Below are 26,718 nucleotides of genomic sequence, written 5' to 3'. Positions count from 1 at the left end.
TTTAAAGGGCCATGCCAAGAATGGTTAGAAATGATAGAAACCATGTGCAATGAAATTTTGGGTAATTACACTAAAAAGAAGATCAGCTGATGACTGCGGCCTTCGGCACCCGACCGAAGCGAAGGTTGAATCGGGTGATGGATGCATTGAATTTTGAATATCCTGACTATGAGCGATTGAACAAAGGTGCCGAAGGCCAAAAGAGAAAGAGGGTTGTTAGTGTTCTAAGCAGGCACACTTCTAGAATGGTGAAAGAAGATGAAGAAATTCTAAAAAGAGAAAATCCAGCCCTGAGCTGAAGGTGGCTACTCCAAAGAAGAGGAAGGTTGTGGCTCCGAAGCCAAAGACAATTGAGATAGAGGAAGAGACTTCTCCATCTCCTTCTGCTGCTGACGTAGAAGGAATTCTAAACGTAATGACCGAATCCTTACCTATCAAGCAAAGTCCACTAGGGCCGCATCTGACGAAGCTTTTACAGAAGAAGAAGGAGCCTTCGGCAGCGAAGAAGTCTGCTGGGCCAAAAAGGCGGAGGATTATTACTGTAATTGAAGCTATTGAAGAAACACCACCACCGGCCTCAGCGTCAAAGATAACACCTGCCACCGAAGTTGCTACAGCTACCGAAGCTGCAACTGCCGAAGCTGCCACGACCGAAGATACAAATCTGGAGAGCACATTTTCTGATATTGATAAAATGCTTTTGAATATGGCCGCGGAAGAAGTTGCTGCAGCTGCCGAAGAGACCCTGGCCACAGTGCTTGGGAAAGGGAAGGAGATCGCCAAAGATACTTCGGAGGAAAAGGACTTCAATTTTCAAAACATAATTTGTCAAGAGTTATCTAAGACTGAGAAAGAGGAGCTGAGAGATTATGCTATATCCTGTGGTTACAAACCAGGAGCGTTGCTCTTCGGCGGTATTGACGACAAAAGCTTAGGATGCCTCCGAGACCGAACTGGAGCGAAGGTTATCATTACCCTGTCGAAGAGTATTGGTTTCCCGAAGCTTGAGGCCGACATAAGCTGCTACCAACGACAGCATATCGTTGGTAGTTTGTTCTATTCTAATTTCAAGGTAAAAAAATTTCCTTTGACTTTTCATTGTTTTACGATGAAGGTAATTGCTGATGAAGGTTATTTTGCATAGAGTATGCTATTAAGTAAAGCCTTGAGGATGCAACAAGACCTTGAAGATAAGAAAACTGAGGTTATAATTGAAGGCTTGGAAAGGAAAATTAAAGATCATGAAGCTGCTCTTGAGAAGAAAGATTTTGTTCTTCAGACGACGGAGGGTTCACTGACAGAAGCCCGAGTCGAGATCGCCAGATTAAACAGTGAACTCTCCCTAAAATCAGAAAATTTTGAGCAAGAGAAGAAGAACCTTAATACGAAGCTTAAAGCCGAAGTCGAAAAAAGTTCAAACACTACAAGAAACTGATAAATGTTCGTGGGTTTTGTTAAGAATGTGGGTACCGATGTTCTTACATTAGTTAAGTTCATGGGTTTTTTTAAAAATGTGGGTACCCATGTTCTTACATTAAGTTCGTGGGCCCTGGCAAAAACCGTCGAACTTAACGAATTAGGAACATAGGTACCCACATTCTTATATTAAGTTCGTGGGCTAAATCTACACCGTCGAACTTAACCAGAAAGACCTAAATCCCTACAGCGCGGCGCCGCGAGTCTCTCTCTCTCAGCTCACTCGTTTCCCACTCGCCGCCGCCAGAAAATCAAGCCTCCGCTAGAACACCGCGGCGCCATCACCAGAGGTCCTCGACTCACTGCCCAGCAGCCAAAGGTCACCGTGGCGCCGCCAGAGCTCCTCGGCTCGCTGCCCAGTAGCCAAAGGTCACCGCGCTGCCGCCAGCCCGTTCATTCTCGTCCTCGGCTCGCCGCCCCCTCAGCCCAAGCTCACTGCGCCGCCGCCAACGCCATCCATCGCCGCCCACTGTTCCATCTCTTTCCCGGAGTAGGTGGTGGGCACGACGAAGGCCCAACGCCCCCACCACATTCGTGGAGCTCGGTGCCTCATCCGATCGGTACCGTACCCTCTCCCTCTTTGATTTCTGTTGGTTGCACGACGAAGCAGAGTACGATGTTTTGCTGCAAATGGTGTTGGGAAATGGATTGTTTCTTATATAGTATAAGTATATCTCAATGGACGACACACGAGATCCTGAATAATTACAGGAGTCAAGTTGTAATTAAGATATGTTAAGCTCATCCTAAACACGATAACATATCTTAATGTTAAGGGAAATCAAAAGAGAACAAATTATAATAAAATAATTCCTGCTAACCATAATAAACAGCTTAATAAATTTCTTAGCATCAGAAACTCACTAAAGGGAGGTAAGATGAAACTGGAGTTACAGCTTGTTATCACATCACAGTAGAAATAGAAAGCTTTAATTATGATTCACTTTGTAGTTCAATCAGTGCACATTTTCTATAGATAGCTTAAGTAACTGATCAGTACCAACGAATCTGACAAAATCTAACATTTTAGAGTTGCATTGATTTGTGGTTCTTATTTGCAGTGGAGTTATAAAGTATCACTCTTTAAATAATTTAAAGCAGAGCAAAAGAACACAAACAAATCATGAGACAGAAAGGTTGTTTTAGCCTTTTAGGATGCTCATGTATCAAGAAGTATGATAAATATTTTAGACCTGTGACTTGGAGTCAGAACCACTGCTGAACACACAGCTCCCAATAGAATATGCAAGATCCCAAGCTACTTCAATACGTGAAACACATTGCCTGTATACCCATATAGGAGAGAAAATATGAGACAACTAAAGCAGAGATGATAATGGACATAAATAGAAAGTGCATGATGGTGTTCATACTTCTACAAATATATAACCACAATATCTTGAAATAAAACTCAATAACAAACAGTTGCCTGAATTGGAACAAGGACATACCAATCACACTTGTCAAAAACAGGAGGGTTGGATTTTTCAGGAAAAGAAAATACAACATAAAATAGCCCCAAATCGTGGATGTCACACATTGCTTTAACAGGGTGTTTGTCTGACATCATGAGATCAATTTGAAATACAAACAAAGAAAATTGATGAGCAAGGGTTTTGAATGCTATTTTGCTAAGTTCGTCAAAAAATGACAAAAGGCTTGTCGTACACTAAAGCAACAAAGAAATGAACAAATAGTAGTTAGTTCTAAGTGGTCTATGCATCCAACCTCGTGACGGATACGTTCTCTACTAATCTTCCTGCCAAGCTCTAACTTCACCTTTTCATCAGGTGTAGCTTCCTTCAAATATTCATCTAATGTAAAGTTGAATCTAGCAGCTAAGAGATGGAAGCAGCATTAGCCTGTGCAAAGGAAATATGATGCAAAGAAAGTTATGTTCTCTGTTATGATTCATAGTATTCATTTCTTCATGAGGAATTACACAAGCAGTTATGGAGATAAAAAAATGAATTGGCCATACATCAAAATATCTAGTAACAGAAGCAATAAATAAGTTCACAACTTGAATTGCCCGATGGGATGGATGGATCGATATTTTTATTTTCGTCAGCACCTCCTGATGATTTATGGTTGACGGCTGTTGCGTTTGAGCTCTGGCGGTCAACGTGAACGTGCTGCCCCAGCCGATGATCTTTGTGTTCCTACTGGCTGTTGCTGTGTCTGAGTCTTGAGTCCGAGTGTAGCTGCTGTTTTTATAGGAGCCGCTGCTGGGAGTTGCATGATGGGCTGGGTTCTTTTGTTGCTCGGATGTTGGACTGCAGGGGAGTACGGGAATCGCGGTCGCAAGGAGGAGGATAGCTTGAAGCTTCGTCCAAGGAGGTCCGAGGAGTCTGTTTGGCTTTTGGCCAAGGTCCCTCCTTTCGGCCATTGCTTTCCTTTTCCCCCCAATTTTGATCTTTAGTATTTTTTGAGGAGATATGATCTTTAGTATTTTCTAAACTTGAAAAACTTGTCTGGCTCTTAGGGTTGATGCATATACATGTGTTGCTATTACTTGCTTGCTCCTTGTCGACGATGGTATAGATAGCAGTAGCACTGTACACAAGCAGCAAGCAACACCCCACCTCCTTGCATTGACTGTTGCATTTTTTATGAAACCTAAAGTTGTGTTTCCATCTGATTGTAGGCCCATTTGACTCTAGTCTCCGGTCTCTATCTCCACTCCAACTACAGCCGGCCCGCGTCTCCTCGACCATCACCACCTTGACGGTCTCCGTGAAGGTATTTTTCTTCTTTCTTTGATGCATATTATTAGAATTAGTTTGTTAGTTAAAATTTGATGCATGATTTTTGGCTAGTTGTTACATTTGATGCATAATTTCTTGTTCATTGTAAATTAATCAATGTTAGGTTCAATGTTGGGTTAAATGTTTTTTATGTCTAGTGATCCTTCCTAATAGAAGAAGGGCTTAATGATGTTTGTTTACACAATTTTTATTTATGTTTGTATGCTTAATGATGTTTATTTACACAATTTTTATTTACGTTTATATGCTTAATTATGTTTATTTACACATTTTTTATACATTGGGTTATTTAGTTTTGGAAATGGATGACAATAGAAGAAGGGCGATGTATGATGGATTCAATAGCGTGACTCTAGGTCACTCAAAGGAATGGGTTAGGGTTGCAAAACAATTCGTGGATCTCACATTTTCCGGTGGACCTCGTGTGGTGAAGTGTCCGTGTACCAAGTGTCGGAATTTTAAGTATGTGAGAAAGATCGAAGAACTGGAGCATCACCTTTGCAAGAATGGGTTTATGCCTAACTATCTTGTGTGGCGCTCACATGGAGAAGTAGAGCAGAATATCACAGAGTCAGAAATAATTGATGATGAGGAGGAGGATCGGATGGATGACTTGGTGGCTGATATTAGTAGAGAGTATCCAACATTGGCCTCAGAACAGGATATACCAAATGAAGTGCAGGAGTTTTATAAGCTTCTTCACGCGTCAGAGGAAAAAGTGCATGACGACACCACTGTGACCGTGTTGTAGGTGGTTACACGTCTTATGGCAATGAAGGCAAAGTATAACTTCTCGAATAATTGCTATAACGATATAATCAATCTGATTATTGATCTCATCCCATCGAACCATAAGATGCCAAAAGACTTATACCAGTCTTAAAAGATTGTGTCCGGTCTTGGGATGAAGTATAAGAAGATTGATGTGTGCGAAGATAATTGCATGTTGTTCTGGAAGGATGAAAAGGAAATGTGCCCTTGGGCCATTTCTAAGTATTTTGGTGATTGAGTGCCAACACAAGTGGACTTATGTTAATCTATGCAAAGTGAGGGATAAAGTGCAAATCAAGTAAAAAGGTATGTTTCTAAAACTTAGTACATTTGTTTTGGAGACTAATGTATTGTGTCTAAGTACTGGAAATAGGAGAAATCAAGTTGGAAAAGAGATGGCTTTGTTCAGCCAAAGACAACTCGGTCTGGGTGCACCGGACAGTGTCCGGTGCGCCAGGCCGGAGTCTGTCAACTGGCTGCTCTCGGGAAGTAATTAACGGCATACGGCTATAAATCACTGGACTGTCCGGTGAGCCAACAGTCGGCCGAGCCAACGGTCGGCCGCAGATTCCGCACACGACGTGTGGCAGAGCCAACGGTCAGAAGGGGACACCGGACTGTCCGGTGTGCACCAGACAGTGTCCGGTGCGCCAACGGCTAGGAATCTGCAACGGTCGGCTTCGCCAAATAAGGAAGGAGATCCGCACCGGACAGTGTCCGGTGGTGCACCGGACTGTCCGGTGCGCCAGGCGACAGAAGGCAAGAATTGCCTTCTTGAAATGCTCTGAACGGCTCCTAGCTGCCTTGGGGCTATAAAAGGGACCCCTAGGCGCATGGAGGAAAATACCAAGCAACCTTTGAGCATTGTTGATCACTCACACTTCATTCTTGCGCACTTGTTCGACATTCTTAGTGATTTGAGCTCCATTCTAGTGAGAACCTCGAGAAACTGTCTTGAGCTCAAGTCTTGATCTTGTGTGTGCATATTTGCTGTGGTTTTGAGTGTGTTGCTTCCCTCCCTTACTCTTGTGCTTAACATTGATTCTTGTTGTAAGGACGAGAGACTCCAATTTGTGGAGATTCCTCACAAACGGGAAAAGAGCAAAGAAAAGAAGAACACCGAGGTATTCAAGTTGATCATTGGATCACTTGAGAGGAGTTGAGTGCAACTCTCGTCCGTTGGGACGCCACAACGTGGAGTAGGCAAGTTTTGTACTTGGCCGAACCACGGGATAAATCCTCGTGTCTCGTGAGCTTGTCTTACAGTGTCTATTGTGTTTCACAAGAACTCTTCTCTCTACTCACTTGATTCCATTATTCTAACACTTAATCAAGTTTGTGGTGTTAAGTTTTAAGTTTTACAGGATCACCTATTCACCCCCCCTCTAGGTGCTCTCAATTGGTATCAGAGCCGTTCTCTTCAAGAAAGGGACTAATCGCCCGAAGAGATGGATCCTAGGGGCAAGGGGATGGTGGTCAATGATAAGGAGAAGGAATCATTCGTCAATGATCCAAAAGACGACAAGCCTACTGACTTGGGCTCAAGCCACAAGAGAAAAGACGGGAAGAAGAAGAAAACAAGGCGCATCAAGGAGATCGTCTACTACGACGACAACGACGAGTCCTCTTCTTCCCAAAAGGACAACGACGACTACGAGAAAAAGAAAACGGTCAATTCAAACTTTTCTTTTGATTATTCTCGTATTCCGCAAAGCACAAATGCTCATTTACTCTCCATTCCACTTGGTAAACCTCCTCACTTTGATGGAGAGGACTACGGATTTTGGAGTCACAAAATGCGTAGTCACTTGTTCTCTCTCCATCCAAGCATATGGGAGATAGTAGAGAGTGGAATGCAATTTGATAGCAGTGATAGTCCCATGTTTATCAATGAGCAAATTCACAAAAATACACAAGCTACTACTGTTCTTCTAGCATCATTGTGCAGGGATGAATACCATAAGGTGAGCGGCTTGGATAACACCAAGAAGATTTGGGACACCCTCAAGATCTCACATGAGGGGAACGACGTCACCATGCTCACCAAGATGGAGTTGGTGGAGGGCGAACTTGGGAGATTCGCAATGATCAGGGGCGAGGAGCCAACCCAAACCTACAACCGGCTCAAGACCCTCATCAACAAAATAAGGAGCTATGGAAGCACGTGATGGACGGATCACGACGTCGTCCGCCTAATGCTAAGGTCCTTTACTGTCCTTGATCCACATCTTGTGAACAATATTCGTGAGAATCCTAGGTACACCAAGATGACGCCCGAAGAGATACTTGGAAAGTTTGTAAGCGGGCGAATGATGATCAAGGAGGCAAGATACGTTGACGATGCGTTGAACGGTCCAATCCATGAGCCTCAAACTGTTGCTCTCAAAGCAACAAGGAGCAAGGAGACGCTACCTAGCAAGGTGGCACAAGTTGAGGCGGTCGGACTTAATGATGAAGAAATGGCCCTCATCATCAAGCGCTTCAAGACGGCGCTAAGGGGTCGCAAGGAGCATCCCAACAAGACCAAGACAAAGGGGAAGCGCTCATGCTTCAAGTGTGGTAAGATTGGTCATTTTATCGCTAATTGTCCCGATAATGATAGTGACCAGGAACAAGGGAACAAGAGGGAAAAGAAGAAGGCTTACAAGAAGGCTAAGGGCGAGGCACATCTTGGCAAGGAGTGGGACTCGGATTGTTCGTCGTCCAACTCCGACAATGAAGGACTCACCGCGACCGCCTTCAACAAAGCGTCACTCTTCCCCAATGAGCATCACACCTACCTCATGGCAAAGGAGAAGAAGGTAAACTCTCGAAAATCCACTTATGCTTCTTCCAGTGAGGATGAGTCTAGTGATGATGATGAAATAGACTATGCTAGTTTATTCAAGGGCCTAGATAGAACTAAGATTGATAAAATAAATGAATTGATTGATGCTTTGAATGATAAAAATAGATTGTTAGAAAAGCAAGAGGATCTCTTATATGATGAGCATGATAAGTTTGTAGAGGCACAAAAATCCCTTGCGTTAGAAATTAAAAGGAATGAGATGCTTTCTTGTGAATTGTCTACATGTCATGACTCTATTTCTAGCTTAAACAGCATAAATGATGATTTGGTTGCTAAGTTAGAAATAGCCAATAAATCAACATCTTGTGTAGAACATGTTGCAATTTGCAATAGGTGTAAAGATTTTAATGTTGATGCTTGTAGTGAACATCTAGTTTCAATTTCTAATTTGAATGATGAAGTGGCTAGTCTTAATGCCCAACTTAAGACTAGCAAGAGTGAATTTGACAAAATAAAATTTGCAAGGGATGCCTACACGATTGGTAGACACCCCTCAATTAAGGATGGTCTTGGCTTCAAGAGGGAAGTCAAGAACTTAACAAGCCATAAGGCTTCCATCTCCGCCAAGGAGAAAGGGAATGCCCCTATGGCAAATAGTGTGCAAAAGAACCATGCTTTCTTATACTATGATAGGAGATATTCTAGGAATGTTCATCATGGTAGGAGTTGCAATGATGTTGTTTCACATGCTTATGATTCAAATGCAATGTTTGCTTCTAGTTCTTCTATGCATGATAGAAATTTGGCTAGGAAAAATGCTATGCCTAGAAGAAATATTGTTCATATTCCTAGGAAAGTAATGAATGAACCTTCTACAGTTTATTATGCTTTAAATGCTTCCTTTGCTATTTGTAGAAAGGATAGGAAGATAGTTGCTAGAAAATTAGGGGCAAAATGCAAGGGGGATAAAACATGTATTTGGGTCCCTAAGGCTATTTGTACTAACCTTGTAGGACCCAACAAGAGTTGGGTACCTAAGACCCAAGCCTAAATTGCCTTGCAGGTTTGTGCATCCGGGGGCTCAAGCTGGATTATCGACAGCGGATGCACAAACCACATGACGGGGGAGAAGAGGATGTTATCTTCTTACGTCAACAACAAGGATCCCCAAGATTCAATCATCTTCGGTGATGGGAACCAAGGCAAGGTGAAAGGGTTAGGAAAAATTGCTATTTCATCCGAGCACTCTATTTCTAATGTGTTCTTAGTTGAGTCGCTTGGATACAACTTGTTGTCTGTGAGTCAACTTTGTAATATGGGATATAACTGTTTATTCACAAATATAGATGTGTCTGTCTTTAGAAGAAGTGATGGTTCATTAGCGTTTAAGGGTGTACTAGACGACAAACTTTATTTAGTTGATTTTGCAAAAGAAGAGGCCGGTCTAGATGCATGCTTAATTGCTAATACTACCATGGGCTGGCTGTGGCATCGCCGTTTAGCACATGTGGGGATGAAGAACCTTCACAAGCTTCTAAAGGGAGAACACGTGATAGGTCTAACTAATGTAACTTTCGAAAAAGATAGACCTTGTGCAGCTTGTCAAGCAGGTAAACAGGTGGGAAGCTCTCATCATGCCAAAAATGTGATGACAACATCAAGACCCCTGGAGTTACTTCATATGGACCTCTTCGGACCCGTCGCCTATCTAAGCATAGGAAGAAGTATGTATGGTCTTGTTATAGTTGATGATTTTTCCCGCTTCACTTGGGTATTCTTTTTGCAGGATAAATCCGAAACCCAAGGGACCCTCAAGCGCTTCCTAAGGAGAGCCCAAAACGAGTGTGAGCTCAAAGTGAAGAAGATAAGGAGCGACAATGGGTCCGAGTTCAAGAACCTTCAAGTGGAGGAGTATCTTGAGAAAGAAGGAATCAAGCACGAGTTCTCCGCTCTCTACACACCACAGCAAAATGGTGTGGTAGAGATGAAGAACAGGACACTACTAGACATGGCGAGCACGATGCTTGGTGAATTCAAGACGCCCGAACGGTTTTGGACGGAAGCCGTGAGCACGACTTGCCACGCCATAAACCGGGTGTATCTTCATCGCCTCCTCAAGAAGATGTCGTATGAGCTTCTAACCGGTAACAAACCCAATGTTTCGTACTTTCGTGTATTTGGAAGCAAATGTTATATTCTAGTAAAGAAAGGTAGAAATTCTAAGTTTGCTCCCAAAGTTGTAGAAGGGTTTTTGTTAGGTTATGACTCAAATACAAAGGCGTATAGGGTCTTCAACAAATCATCGGGTTTGGTTGAAGTCTCTAGAGACGTTGTATTTGATGAGACTAATGGCTCTCCAAGAGAGCAAGTTGTTGATCTTGATGATGTAGATGAAGAAGACGTTCCAACGGCCGCAATGCGCACCATGGCGATTGGAGACGTGAGGCCACTTGAACAAAAGGAGCAAGATCAACCTTCTTCCTCAACAATGGTGCATCCCCCAACTCAAGAAGATGAACAGGTTCATCAAGAGGAGGTGTGTGATCAAGGGGGAGCACAAGATGATCATTTAATGGAGGAAGAAGCACAACCGGCACCTCCAACCCAAGTTCGAGCTACGATTCAAAGGAATCATCCCGTCGACCAAATATTGGGTGACATAAGCAAGGGAGTAACTACTCATTCTAGATTAGTTAATTTTTGTGAGCATTACTCCTTTGTCTCTTCTATTGAGCCTTTCAGGGTAGAAGAGGCCTTGCTAGATCCGGACTGGGTGTTGGCCATGCAAGAGGAGCTCAACAACTTCAAGAGAAATGAAGTTTGGACACTGGTGCCTCATCCCAAGCAAAATGTTGTGGGAACCAAGTGGGTGTTCCGCAACAAACAAGACGAGCACGGGGTGGTGACAAGGAACAAGGCACGACTTGTGGCAAAAGGTTATGCCCAAGTCGCAGGTTTGGACTTTGAGGAGACTTTTGCTCCTGTGGCTAGGCTATAGTCAATTCGCATATTGTTAGCCTATGCTACTCACCATTCTTTCAGGTTGTTCCAAATGGATGTGAAGAGCGCTTTCCTCAACGGGCCAATAAAGGAGGAGGTGTACGTGGAGCAACCCCTGGCTTTGAGGATGAACGGTACCCCGACCACGTGTGTAAGCTCTCTAAGGCGCTCTATGGACTTAAGCAAGCCCCAAGAGGATGGTATGAATGCCTTAGAGACTTTTTAATTGCTAATGCTTTTAAGGTTGGGAAAGCGGATCCAACTCTTTTTACTAAGACTTGTGATGGTGATCTTTTTGTGTGCCAAATTTATGTCGATGACATAATATTTGGTTCTACTAACCAAAAGTCTTGTGAAGAGTTTAGCAGGGTGATGACTCAAAAGTTCGAGATGTCGATGATGGGTGAGTTAAGCTACTTCCTTGGGTTCCAAGTGAAGCAACTCAAGGATGGGACCTTCATCTCCCAAACGAAGTACACGCAAGACTTGATCAAAAGGTTTGGGATGAAGGACGCTAAGCCTGCAAAGACTCCAATGGGAACCGACGGACACACCGACCTCAACAAAGGAGGTAAGTCCGTTGATCAAAAGGCATACCGGTCTATGATAGGGTCTTTACTTTATTTATGTGCTAGTAGACCGGATATTATGCTTAGTGTATGCATGTGTGCTAGATTTCAATCTGATCCAAGGGAGTGTCACTTAGTGGCCATGAAGCGAATACTTAGATATTTAGTCGCTACGCCTTGCTTCGGGATCTGGTATCCAAAGGGGTCTACCTTTGACTTAATTGGATATTCAGATTCCGATTATGCTGGATGTAAGGTCGATAGGAAGAGCACATCAGGGACGTGCCAATTCTTAGGAAGGTCCCTGGTGTCGTGGAGTTCTAAGAAACAAACCTCTGTTGCCCTATCCACCACTAAGGCCGAGTATGTTGCCGTCGGACAGTGTTGCGTGCAACTACTTTGGATGAGGCAAACCCTCAGGGACTTTGGCTACAATCTAAGCAAAGTCCCACTCCTATGTGATAATGAGAGTGCTATCCGCATGGCGAATAATCCTGTTGAACACAGCCGCACAAAGCACATTGACATCCGGCATCACTTTTTGAGAGATCACCAGCAAAAGGGGGATATCGAAGTGTTTTATGTTAGCACCGAGAACCAGCTAGCCGATATCTTTACCAAGCCTCTAGATGAGTTGACCTTTTGCAAGCTGCGTAGTGAGCTAAATGTCTTAGATTCACGGAACATGGATTGATTTATAGCATACATGTGTTTTATGCCTTGATCATGTACCTTAATACATTTTGTTGTTTATCTATGGTGCTCAAGTTGTACATGCACTCCTCGGACCTCACAAGTCCATTTGCAAGTGATGCACATATTTAGGGGGAGATGTGCTACAACTTGACCCGTTGAGACTAACTGTGTGCTTGAGTTTGCTTAATTTAGTCTCAAAGGAGGTTTAAAAGGGAAAAGGTGGACTTGGACCATGCAAGACTTCCACTGCACTCCGATGAAAGAGTAACTAATTCCAAGTTCATCGTTGTACTCTTATTGCCTTTTTACTCTTAGTTGAAGATTTTGGTGAGGGAATGGGGTTAAAGGGCCAAAATTGATCCCGTTTTGGTGCTTGATGCCAAAGGGGGAGAAAATAAGGCCAAAGCAAGAAATGGATCAGCTACCACTTGAGAATTTTGAAAATAGTAGAGCTAGAGCCTTTGTTTGTCAAAATACTCTTGTTTGTCTCTTATTGTCAAAAGTTGGTCTCTTGTGGGGAGAAGGCTTGATTATGGGAAAAAGGGGGAGTTTTTGAATCTTTGATCAATTTCTTTGAAATATCTCTCTTTATGTTTCAACAAGTGTGTTTGACTTAGAGATAGGAAATTGAATTTGATTCGCAAAAACAAACCAAGTGGTGGCAAAGAATGATCCATATATGCCAAATTTGAATCTAAACAATTTTGAGTTCTCATTTGTATTGATGTTGCACCTCCTTTAGTTGCTTTTTATTGTGTTGGCATAAATCACCAAAAAGGGGGAGATTGAAAGGGAAATGTGCCATTGGGCCATTTCTAAGTATTTTGGTGATTGAGTGCCAACACAAGTGAACTTATGTTAATCTATGCAAAGTGAGGGATAAAGTGCAAATCAAGTAAAAAGGTATGTTTCTAAGACTTAGTACATTTGTTTTGGAGACTAATGTATTGTGTCTAAGGACTAGAAACAGGAGAAATCAAGTTGGAAAAGAGATGACTTTGTTCAGCCAAAGACAACTCGGTCTGGGTGCACTGGACTGTCCGGTGGTGCACCGGACAGTGTCCGGTGCGCCAGGCCGGAGTCTATCAACTGGCTGCTCTCGGGAAGTAATTAACGGCGTATGGCTATAAATCACCGGACTGTCCGGTGGTGCACCGGACTGTCCGGTGAGCCAACAGTCGGTCGCGGATTCCGCACGCGACGCGTGGCAGAGCCAACGGTCAGAAGGGGGCAACGGACTGTCCGGTGCGCCAACGGCTAGGAATCTGCAACGGTCGGCTTCGCCAAATAAGGAAGGAGATCCGCACCGGACAGTGTCCAGTGGTGCACCGGACTGTCCGGTGCGCCAGGCGATAGAAGGCAAGAATTGCCTTCTTGAAATGCTCTCAACGGCTCCTAGCTGCCTTGGGGCTATAAAAGGGACCCCTAGGCGCATGGAGGAAAATACCAAGAAACCTTTGAGCATTGTTGATCACTCACACTTCATTCTTGCGCACTGGTTCGACATTCTTAGTGATTTGAGCTCCGTTCTAGTGAGAACCTCGAGAAACTGTCTTGAGCTCAAGTCTTGATCTTGTGTGTGCGTATTTGTGTGGTTTTGAGTGTGTTGCTTCCCTCCCTTACTCTTGTGCTTAACATTGATTCTTGTTGTAAGGACGAGAGACTCCAATTTGTGGAGATTCCTCACAAACGGGAAAAGAGCAAAGAAAAGAAGAACATCGTGGTATTCAAGTTGATCATTGGATCACTTGAGAGGAGTTGAGTGCAACTCTCGTCCGTTGGGCCGCCACAACGTGGAGTAGGCAAGTTTTGTACTTGGCCGAACCACGAGATAAAGCCTCGTGTCTCGTGAGCTTGTCTTACTGTGTCTATTGTGTTTCACAAGAACTCTTCTCTCTACTCACTTGATTCCATTATTCTAACACTTAATCAAGTTTGTGGTGTTAAGTTTTAAGTTTTACATGATCACCTATTCACCCCCCCTCTAGGTGCTCTCAAAGGAATATGAAGCGGCCACCCATTGTCAGAAATGCGGTAAATCAAGATATGCGGAGGTACTAAAAGAGGATGGAGCTACTTTTGCTACAAAAGTGGCAGTTAAACAGCTTCGATATATGCCCATCACTCCAAGGCTTAAACGTCTGTTTTTAACCCCAGAAACTGTGAAGCTAATGTTGTGGCATAAGGAAGGAGAACGTGAGATCCAAGACCTAGACATTATGATGCATCCATCAGATGGCGATGCTTGGAAGGCTCTGGATCGTTTTGACCCAGAATTTGCAAGAGACGCTAGGAGTGTTTGTCTAGGCTTGTCCACTGATGGTTTCACACCTTACGACAACAGTTCAACTTCATACTCTTGTTGGCCGATTTTCATCATGCCCTACAACCCCCATCCCAATAAATGCATGAAAGAAGGGTTCATATTTCTTGCCCTTATTATTCCAGGGCCTAAACATCCTGGAAAGAAGATCAATGTATTCATGCAATCGTTGATTGAAGAGTTCAAAGAGCTATGGGTAGGGGTAAAGGCTTATGATGGTCATCTAAAACGTGAATTTACCTTACGTGCTGCATATTTGTGGTCAATTCATGATTTGCATGCATATCGTATTTGGTCTGTCTGGTGTGTTCACGGTCGATTGTGTTGTCCCATATGCATGGGGGACACACAAGCATATCGATTGGAGCATGGTAAAAAGGTCTCATTCTTTGATTGTCATCGACGGTTTCTTCCATCCAATCATCTGTTTCAAAATGATACGAAGTCATTTAGAAGAGGCATAAAAGTTAAAGACGGTCCACCAAAACGTTTAATGGGTGAAGATATCATGATACAACATCGTGCCCTTCAAAGGGCTGCAGAAGGTCATGAGTTTGAAGGCTATGGTCAAGATCACAACTGGACTCATATTTCTTTTCTTTGGGAACTTAAGTATGCGAAGGTATTGATTTTACCACACAACATAGATTTGATGCACCAAGAGCGCAATGTTGCTGAAAGCATCATAATCATGTGTCTGAACATTAAGGGTAAAACAAAAGACAACATCAACGCCAGGAAAGATTTAGCTAATCTTTGCGATCGCCCTAGCCTTGAGGTCAAATTAAATCCTAATGGAAAGGAGAGGACACCACGAGCTCCATATTGTCTAAAGCCGGAAGAGCGAAAAGAAGTATTTCGATGGTTGAAAATGTTGAAGTTTCCAGACCGCTATGCAGCTTACATAAAATGTACTGTTAACCTCGACACTAATAAATTAAATGGTTTGAAGGCTCACGATTACCATATTTTGATGGAAAGACTTATGCTGGTAATGTTCTGTGGCTATTTGAAGCCTCCTCTGTGGAAGATGATTGCTGAACTTAGATACATATATAGACATATATGTGCTAAGCATATCTCAAATAAATTGAGGATTCAATTTGAGAAACAAATCACGGTGCTTGTATGCAAGATGGAAAAAGTATTTCCGCCTGGATTTATGAATGTGATACAACATTTGCTAGTGCACTTACCTTATGAAGCATTGGTAGGAGGACCAGTGCAGTTCCGATGGATGTATAGTCAAGAAAGAGAATTGAAAAAACTTAGAGCTACTGTGCGGAACAAAGCAAGGGTTGAGGGGTGTATCGCAGAGGCCTTTGCAGCTAAAGAGATCACAATCTTCTCAAGTCAGTATTTATCACACACTAACAATGTGAATGCTCAGTCAACACGGTATCATACTGAAGAAGAAGGTCCTTCGACCGACCTTAGTGTTTTTCTCTGGAAGGGGAAAGGGGTTGGGGCTTCTACTGCACATTATGTTGACATAAGAGAGCGTAATTTCACCATGCTCTACTTGTACACCAACATGGAGGAACTTGATCCATACTTTGAAATGTTTGATTCCATATATTTAGCTGGCCACAAACCTACACCAAAGGAATTGGATAATCTACGTATGAAAGGGATGAACGGAGGTCCATGTTTCGTTGAATGGTTCCACGAGCATGTAATTATCTATTTATAATTTCCCTTTGTGTACTTAGTTTGCACATACGACTTGCTATTTACCTATATCTTTTTTTCTGCTCTATGTAGTGTAAGAAACATGACTCTCTAGTCTCGGATGATTTGCGACAGATATCACATGGTCAGTTGAAAGCAAGAAAATATAACCGCTATGATATTAATGGATACCGTTTTTGAACATCAAAATTAGAAAAAATCCACCCGTAGGCAGCCACAACAAACAGTGGAGTAGTAGCAACTGCCACAAATGCAGACGGAGGCACTCATGACTATTATGGTGTTCTTCAATACATAACGGAGTACACTCTTGGTGGGGCCAAAGAGTTCATGTTTGTGTTATTTGATTGTGAATGGTTTGATCCTCAACAAACGCGAGAGGATGAATTTGGAATTGTGGAGGTAAAGCATGAATCACGGTTTAAAGGCAGCGATTATAGCAATGTTGTGCTTGCACATCAAGCGCAACAGGTGTATTATCTAACATATCCTCATGAAAACTTGAAGTCTTGTTGGGTTACAAAATTAATCCTGAAGTCCATCCGTTACGATATGATTATTACAACACAAATAACGAAGATGATGATTCTGTTAATATTTATCAAGAAGAAGGCGATCAGTCAGAAAATAGAGAATTTATTATATCTGAGGATTTAGGGCTCAATGAAGTAGCTAGTCTCGCCATAGATTTGATGGCAGAAGAACCAAGTCCTTCTAGGGCAAGGACTCGTAAGTCACAGAGAATTCTTGAAAAACAACAAAGACTTGAAATAATTGAGCAGCGCGTTGCTGAAGCAGATTCTGATGCCGATGATTTTTGAAAAGTATATATATTTAAATTCTTATATATGCATTCCTATTTCAATACTTAAAGTATATATAATTAAATTATTGTAATGAAATTTGTGCAGATGATGAGGGTCATGGACAAGCTCAAAGGGAAGAAGCGCGGAGACCGTGGTGACTCCTCGAGGTCACGGTCGACTAGGGGTTCAGGTGGTAGGGATACATCCTATATGTTGTTCCAGGTATTTAATTTGTTTTATTTTCTTTTCTTCTACGTATGTAATAGTATTATCACCTTATTTTTGATTACTTGATATATCTCATTGTTGATTATGTTTGTAGGGCTCTACAGCGTCAAGGCAACGGCTAGAGCAGCTCCTTGGTTGCATGGAGGAGCAGGGGCGCGAAGTGGCAAGCCATAGTGCACCTGGGCAAGAGCGCGAGGTGGCAGGCCATAGTGCACCTGGGCAAGAGCGCGAGGTGGCAGACCACAATGCACTTGAGCCGGAGCGTGAGGCGATAGGCTCAAGTGGACCTATGCTAGAGCAGGACCACAATGCATTTGAGCAAGCGCGCGAGGCGGCAGACCACAATGCACCTAGGCAGGAGGACGAGCTGGCACGCCAAGATTCACCGATGCGTGATGATGATGACTATGGGCAGGACTACGATGGAGAGGCCGATGACGAGGTTGTTACAACAACACAGGCAACGAACTTCAGGTAATTTTATTTTGACGATGAGTTCTATTTTTTGTTGGATTGTTATTATTAACAGTGCACAATTTACAATTTTGTAGGTTTTGGCGGTCCCTTAGAGTTCCACCGACACAACCCTTGGACCAACGTAGGGTCATAAACCCTGCAGGAGAGAGGAGCTGGGTGGAGGTGGCATGGAGTGGCAAAGGTCACCGGACACCAGTTAACACAGTGTTGGGATCTATAGCTCGTTTTCACTATCCAGGGGTGGTACAATTCAACGGGGCAGATATAGGGGCGTATCACTGGGCTCACTGGGGCCTCAAACCATATGGACCCGACCGTACTCACCAAGATGTAGTGTGGTCATTGTTTTGGGTGAGTTTATTATGTCTTTTAAATTTACTTACCGTGGGCGTCTATAAATGAATTTAATTGCTTCTTCATTTTGCAGGAACAATTTAGATTGGACGAAACAGCGAACGAAGAACATGCAAAACGTGTATTCCACAATGCTGCTAGAAAAGTTATAAATGGTTCAATGTCAGATGCATGGGTCAAAGCTGTTACCGTGTACTTCAAGAAAGTGAAGGGTCAAAGAATGACCAACAAGCAGGCATGTGAAATCCACTTGACAGCTGAGGAGTACAAACAAAGTGAAGTGAACTGGCTCACTGCTCATCATGAAGCTTGGGTCAAGCTCTGCGAGTACTGGGCCTCAGATGAGTAAAAAGTGATTTCAGATAGAAATCGTTTGAACCGGAAGAGCAAACCGGGCCTCCATCGATTTGGAGCAGATGGATTTATTGGGAAATCACAACGAATGGTATGACGAGCTAAGTAACATTTAGTCTTTTTCCCTCTGACAAATTTGTATATTTCATTATGTCTCTTACTGTAGGAGGCTCGTGATGGTGTTGAACCCCGATTCATTGATGTTTACATGGAGGGACACCGAGGTCCAGATCCAGAGCATCCAGAAGTTTTATGTGACGACAGCGCGACAGAAAAGCTGGTAGGTGTAAATAATAAATGTCTATTCTTAATTAACTTGTGACTCATTTATAATTAACATAAATTGTTTTGTAGACTCGTTATGCCGAGGAGGTTAGGAGGAAAGCAAGAGACGATGATCTAGATTGGAGGGAGGCACCTTTCGATCCTGATGCAGCATATGTTGCTGGTGGTGGGCTACCACATGGGAGGTATGATAAGATCAAAGTTGTGATATATAAAAACTATTGGTTCATAACTTGTGATGTTTCTAGGTTGGGGATCGGTGATGGGGTTGTGAGTCGCGATAGCTTTGGTCGTCGGTCTGTTTCCTCGGTGGGGAGTAGATCTCGAACTTCAACTTCGAGGGAATCAGAGCTTGATGAGCAACTAAGAGAACAACAACAACAAGTTCAACAACTATCTCAACAAGTTCAGATGATGCAGGGAATGCTGATGCAGGTAATAATTTTGTTTATTTTGTGTGGGTAACTAGATTTGGTTAGTTCTTGTCTATTTTGTGTGGGTAACTAGATTTGGTTAGTTCTTGTCTTGATTAATGAAGTCTTGTGATATGAAACTTTTTTATACATTAGTTTAAAATAAAATGCAAGCTTATTGTATTTGCAGATGTATAGTGCTCAGATGGGATCTCCAATGGGACCCCAGTTCACCTGTCCGTCACAATCCGGACAGACCCCAAACACCAACGAAACACAGGGATTGTTTTGTAGTATATTTACTTTAATTTACAATTATAATCATGCATAGTTTTATTTGGTTATAGGGTTCTGAGACCGGACAAGGAAACCAGATGGACATTCAGTGGCCGATGCCTCCTAGAGGACAAATTCTTCCTCCTCCACAACCAGGTATGGGATATTGGCCGCCACCACCATGGGGATATCCTACACATCCAATGGGGCCTTGGGGACGCCCCCCATGGCCAACACAACCACTTTCATCACCAGCGGTACGTTCCTGAATTTAATGCTAGTTGATTTCCTCCTAAATAAACTAAGTCTAGATTGGTTTTATCGTCTAGCTTTAGTCACTATCAAAGGGGGGGCCACAGTGCACCATTTTCACCTACCTGAGCTAGTTCTCAATTCTCACCTACCTGAGCTCTTCTGCCAATGATTGAGTATTACAGAAACTATGAACCTATCTGAAATCAAACTACAGATTCAGCAAAAAAGTGACTATCAAACTATCTGAAATCAAACTATCTGAAATCAAAGTATCTGAAATCGTTTAAGCTAGCTAGCGAGCGACCTATATACTGAATTTTCTGTAGACCGCCTTCAATCGCGACAACCGATCTCTTCGGCTCGCCTCTTATCTTTCGAACCAAGGTTGTGCCGCAAAGACTACCATCACGCCCAATTTTCTGTAGTACTGCAACAATCCCAGCAGCTGCTAGACGAGCACAACAAGTCTCTGAGTCTTCAGTGGAACATCCTGCATCTGTGTAATAAGCAAAACGATGTCGTTGATCATTGTCTGATTGTCTTCATATAGGAGCCAATTAAGCAGCAGTGACAACTAACCTTCAGATGTTCTTCCAGCACCGTACCAACTACTCTAAGGTCTGGGGAATCATCCTCACGAATAGCAGCGAGAGAAGGTGTACTGGATCACGACCATACAGTTCAGTTTAATTTGGAAGAAACAAAGAACATTTTCCAACCATGCATTAACTAATTCCAGTTGTTGCTACTTGCTATATATACCAGTTTATTCATTCTAACACTTGCATTGGCTAGCTAAAATGTTTGTTTCCTCTTAAGATCGATGATGTTTAATTTTGTTGGGCTATGTAGTCTTAAGATAAAAAACAGAAAGAATAGAGAGATGTCAATTAAGCTAATATATCACAACAAAAGAATGAGAACAAAAGTAAAACAATGGAGTGAAGTGGCATAAATATTGGGAAGCATATCAAAATAGAACACTGCTATATCAGATTTAGTATAAACATTAGGTATATCACATCAATTTTTTATTTCTGTAGTAACCAGCTAGCAGCTGTAGGAATAAAAATAACTTTGTAAGACCAAAATTTCACTCGAAAGGGGTAGACAAGCAATTCACAGATGATGAACCAAATAAATCTGATTCTTGAGCCATTCCTTGGAATACCAATCTAGCAATTTCCCCAAGATACACACCAGAGATCATTTTCTCAAAAAGCCTATATGCATGCATAAGGATCACGCTTCACACGGGTTAAGATAGAACCACCGGCCCTTCTTTTTCTTCTCAAAGCAGTGGCGACCGGCTGTCCTGGCTCGCACGCGGTCTGATCTGTCTCCGGAGGACCTACCAAAACAGTAGCGTCGCTTCCACACTCTCTCGCTGTAGCTTGTCAGTGTCAGGTGAACTAGCTGCTAGGCTGGTCGTTATTTCTGTTAGCGGTGCTAGACCATTTGCACTAACAGCTAACAAGCTAAGACCCTGTTTAGAACCTCTACAACTAACAGTTAGCTAGCTGATAAATTATTAGCTGGGTTAAGATAATTAATGAACTAATTGTTAGTTGTTAGGTAGCTAACAATTAGCTGTGTGGTATTCGTTAGACTGTTTAGAACTTAATAACTACTTTTTAGTAGCTAATTATTAATTTTAGAGGTTTTAAACAGAACCTAAGTAACAAAAGGCTAAAGGTCATATGCTCTCTCGTTGCGTCTTGCTATCATTGATTAGCAGGTTCTTGTAAAGGCAATTATTGATTAGCAGGTTCTTTCGAGTTTCCTTTTTGAAGGAAAAGAAAAAGGAGAAGATAATGTACTCAACTCAAAGTCCTATCGTAGTTCTTTTCCGGCAATGCTGGTGATCGTTTTGCTGATCATGTATCAGTTTTGGATGGTTCAGTCCTGCTCCTGTCTGTCAACAGTCCTTATTTTTTTTGAGATACAAATGCTGGTCTTAGTACGGACAATGGTCCTGGTCCAGCATTTGAGATACAAAAAAACGGTACTGTCTTATTTTTTGTTCAGTCCTGCTCCTGTCTGTCAACAGTCAACACTGTCCGTACTAATGGATCATCAGATCTGAAGCCCAGTAGCTCATTCCCTGTTCTTTATTGTTCTTGGATGTCGCTGTGCGATAGATTAGGTGATTATCAGCATGATGTTCAGGTTGGCGAAGAGGCGATAAAACTGTCGAGGATGTCATCCATACATTAGCTTGGCTCTACACTTTGAATGCATCCGAGGGCTGCTCATTTTGGTTTATGAGAATTTTGGTGTACATGTGATTTAATGCTTTCCTATATTTATTTAGAAAAGGTCGCTATGTTTATCATGCTTTCCTATATCTTGGTGTACATGTGATTTAATGCCAGTTGTATATTTATGAGAATTTTGGTTTATTTTGTAGGATTTCGGCTCTCATTAAGTGACTCCTCCCCCTCACGCTGACTTTGCGAACAGATGACTCAATTCTAGTGGTGGTGGAGCTACGAACAACAATCCGATGTCCTGATCGAGAGCGATGGAGCTAATGTTTGAACTTGTGAACTAAAAATGAGAACTATGGATATGAACTTATGTATTTAGACTTACGTGAATTTGTGAACTTATGTATTTGGACTTGTGTGAATTTGTGAACTTATGTATTTGGACTTGTGTGAATTTGTGAACTTATGTATTTAGACTTGTGTGAATTTGTGATATGTATATATATCCATGTGTTTGAAATTTGTATTGTATGTGATATTCTGTGTTGCATGAGTTATTATGTGTGTCTAATTTTTCATTTCTGTATTTTTTATTTTTTTCTGGAATAGGGTTAAGAACGTGGGTACCGTCGAACTTAATGGGTAGCCCTCGCCGACCCACACAGGACCCATAAGTTCGACGGACACCTGGACCCGTCGAACTTAACATTAAGAACGTGGGTGCCGTCAAACTTACGGGAAAAAATTTGACGGCCCCCGTCGAACTTAAAAACCCACGTTCTTAAGGTTAAGATCGTGGGGGCCGTTGAACTTAATTGTTTAAGTTCGTCCAAAAATCGCTGTCGGCTATATTCGTCGGTAAACCCACGTTCTTATGGTAAGTTCGACGGCCTATTACATTAAGTTCGACGGTTTTTCACCCACGTTCTTTAACCAGTTTCTTGTAGTGAAATTTGCAGAAATCATTGAAGGAGCTTCATGATATATGTCTAGACTTCGGCAACCGATGCGTGCAATGGCTGAAGCAGGTCTTCGACTCAGTTGGAGCCAGTTCTGAGATATTTGATCCTTCAGTTGAAGACCTGCCAGGCACCTTCGAATATATTGAGGGCGAAGTTGATGCACTTGACGAAGTTATAGCTGGGCATGGTGACTTCTGTGCTCTTCTAGCTTCTTGGGGCACAGCTGTTGCTTCCACGAAAACTGGTTGCACGCATGGGAAGATCGTCAATAGGCCCAACTTCAGCTTATCACCAACAGATTTAACTGATATCCCCAGCCTAGCCCGAAGCATAGGAAATAGATTCATAACACAAATCTGGATGAAGGGTGGGCGAAGCTTAGCTGGTGACGAAGCTCGAAGTCACCTCAAGCCGGTAATAAACTCATACCTGGTGCTTACCTTCTCCTTGAAACTTGAGTTTACCTTATAACGCTTTGTTATGTACATGATGATGAAGCCGAAGAGCAATGATCCGAAGCTTGGCGGATAATGATGAAGTGATGAAGCTGAAAACACTGCTATGAAAAAGCTCTAGAAAAATTATTTTATTAACCTTGTAAAAAATATTGTAATTTAGGAATCAGACACTACTCTGTAAATTTGTCCATACCTTGTAATATATTTTTACCTTTTCGTCCGTGTATGAACTGATTTGATGTGGACGAAACTTGTATTTTTGAGCCGAAGGCGAAAAACACCTTCCCTTCTTTTCGTACACAACGAAGCATAAATCTGCTTCTTTTTGCTCTCGCTGAAGCCTTGTCATTAGAGCCGAAGCAACTGTCTGTTCTTCTATGATATGATGATGGTGATCCTATGAATATCTAAATGAATGCATATGAATGCATTGAATGATGTGATGTATTGTGCATATGAATGTCCATACACACGCTTATGAAGCCACATCCACACTCTGCATTCGCTTAGAAACGACTGAAATCTCTTTGCCGTTTATTTTTCGACTTCACCACTTATTTTTCGGTGTAAGTTCTGCATCCCCTTAGGAACGTCTTTTGAACTTCTTCGCCTTCTATTTCGGCGGTATAAGTTCTGCATCCCCTTAGGAACGTCTTTTGAACATCTTCACCTTATATTTCGACGGTATTTGGCTCTGCATTCCCTTAGGAACGTCTTTTGAGCAGAAAACTTACGCTGCGCTCCCTTAGGAACGACTTTTTATAGCTTCGTCGTGCTCTGCATCCCCTTAGGGATGAATTTTGAGCTTCTCCCTGGTTTTTTTCTTTTTTCTGCACTCGATGGTGCATGCTCAGATGTTACATTTTACATTCTTTTGGGAGATTTTGCTCTCGTAGAGCTGAATAAGAAAATAAAAAATTACAAGCTATGGCCCCATTAAAAACCTTTCTCCCCCTTTGGAAAGGAAAAGGGTGCCATAGGAAAAAATGGAAAAAGATTACATCAAATTACACATAATATCATCAAAGCTCATCCGCATTCCAAGATCTAGGAATGTCGTTGCCGTCCATATCCTTCAATCTGTAAGAACCGGGCCATGACGAAGATACCACCAGAAAAGGTCCTTCCCACTTCAGTTGTAGTTTGCCTACTGTGTCCGGATTAGCCACTCTCCGAAGCACCAAATGCCCTGGTTTAATATTTTTCAACCGAACTTTTCTATCACGCTATTTTATTGTTTTGGCTTGATATTTATTGATATTCTCCAACAGCCTGAAGTCTGGTCCCTTCTATAGTATCTTTTGCCACGTGATAATCAGCTTCGTCTTCTGCCGAAGCTGCTATTCTTATTGACCCTGCTTTAGTTTCTTCTAGGGTTATAGCTTCGTCGCCAAATAATAACTTGAACGACGTAAAACCTGTTGATCTTGATATGGTTGTATTGTGGCTCCACACCACTTTAATCAACTCATCTGGCCACTTTCCTCTGGGCTGATTGAAGATTAGCTTCATTATTCCCGTCATTATAATGTCATTTGCTCTTTCGACAAGTCCATTTGACTTCGGATGTCTGACTGATGCAAAATGAATCTTCGTGCCAATTTGATCACAGAATTGTTTGAAAGTTTCGGCATCAAACTGTGTTCCATTGTCCACAGTTATAGCCTTCCGCACACCGAAGCGACAAACAATGTTTTGCTAGAAGAATTTGTGGACTGTGACCAAAGTTATTGTGGCCAAAGGCTTCGCTTCAATCCACTTAGAAAAATATTCTACAGCCACCACAACATATCTTAAATTGCCTTGTGCTGGTGGAAGTGGGCCTAGCAAATCGAGGCCCCATCTTTGCAACGGCCAGGTGGGCTGTATTAGTTCAGTGAGAGATGAAGGTTGTTTCTGGTCTCTTGCACATTTTTGACAATTTTCACATTTTTGGACTAGCTTTGCTGCATCCGAAGCTGCCTTCAGCCAGTAAAATCCTTGTCGAAACACTTTTCCTAGAAGGGCCTAGACCCAATGTGAGATCCACACAGACCTGCATGTATCTCTTTCATTAATTCAATACCTTCAGCTCTTGATAAACACTTGAGAAGAGGAGAACAGACTCCATGTTTATACAATTCCCCTTCTATTATCACATATGGTCTTGTCCTTGCTTCCATTCTCTTAGTATAAGCTTCGTCATCTGAAAGACAATTACCTTGGAGGAAAGATATAATTTCAGTCCTCCAATCTTCGCTATGTATTGGAGAAATAGTAAGCACTGCTCTCTCTATGAGTTCAACCGAAGGTGCATTTATTGTTTCAAAAAATACTTCTGAATGTAAAGGGAGCCCCTGAGCCGCCGATTTGGATAGCAAATCTGCATGCTCATTTTCACCTCTTGGAATATTCTTGATAGAAAAACCTTTGAAACAAGCCTCCAACCTTCAAACTGTATGCAGATATCTTTCAAGCTTCGGATCTCTTACCTTGCTACTTTTGTCCACATGGCCAGAAATAACTTGAGAATCAATTTTAGGATGGCCCTTCTTATTCCCATTGCCCTTAGCTTCCGAAGCCCTAACAGAAGTGCTTCGTACTCAGCAATATTATTTGTGCAACTGAAATCAAGTTTGGCGGCATAACATGTTTTGACTTTTGAAGGTGCTACTAGGACCGCAGCCGCTCCTGCACCGAAGGTTCCCCAAGAACCATCACAGAATACTGTCCAAGCTTCGGCATCTTTGTTTATTTCTTCTTCGTGAGCCCCTCGCGTCCAATCAGCGATGAAGTCTGCTAACGCCTGGGACTAAATTGAGGATCTATGCATATAGTCAATGGTGAATTCATTAAAATCTGCAACCCATTTCCCAATCCTTCCAGTAGCTTCTCTGTTCCTCATAATGTCCTTCAAAGGTTGTGACGAAGGAACAATTATGCGATATGCTTGAAAGTAATGCCGAAGCTTTCTCGAGGCCATTAACACAGCATATAGCACCTTCTCCAATTCTGTATAATTTTTCTTTGACAGACTTAGAACTTCTGAGATGAAGTACACTGGAGCTTGCTTTTTGATGTGGCCATCTAGCTTCTCATGTACAAGTGCCGCACTCACTGCAGAATGCGAAGCTGCAACATATAAAAGCAATGGAGCCCCTGGCGAAGGTGCAGTTAATGTTGTTAAATCAATCAAATACCGCTTCAACTCTTCGAAAGCTTTTTGCTGAGCTGGGCCCCATTGAAAGACTTTGGCTGACTTCAGTATTTCAAAGAATGGGAGATTTCTTTCTGCTGATGTGGATATGAATCTGTTTAATGATGCTAATCTACCTGCCAGCCGTTGAGCTCCTTTCTTTGTGCTTGGCGGTTCCATCCGAAGGATAGCTTCAATCTTGCTTGGGTTGACTTCAATTCCCTTCGTTGATACTAGACAGCTAAGGAACTTACCCTTCTTTACCCCAAAAACATATTTTTCTAGATTTAACTTCAAACCAGCTTGTCTTAAGTTGGTAAATGTCTCTTGCAAATCAGCAATGTGATTTTCTTGCTTTGTGCTTTTAACTATAATATCATCA

The sequence above is a fragment of the Zea mays genome, chromosome 3, assembly GCF_902167145.1.
Source record: "Zea mays cultivar B73 chromosome 3, Zm-B73-REFERENCE-NAM-5.0, whole genome shotgun sequence".
Taxonomy (NCBI): Eukaryota; Viridiplantae; Streptophyta; class Magnoliopsida; order Poales; family Poaceae; genus Zea; species Zea mays.
The sequence above is the reverse complement of the archived record's forward strand: the minus strand, read 5'-3'. Positions refer to the sequence as shown.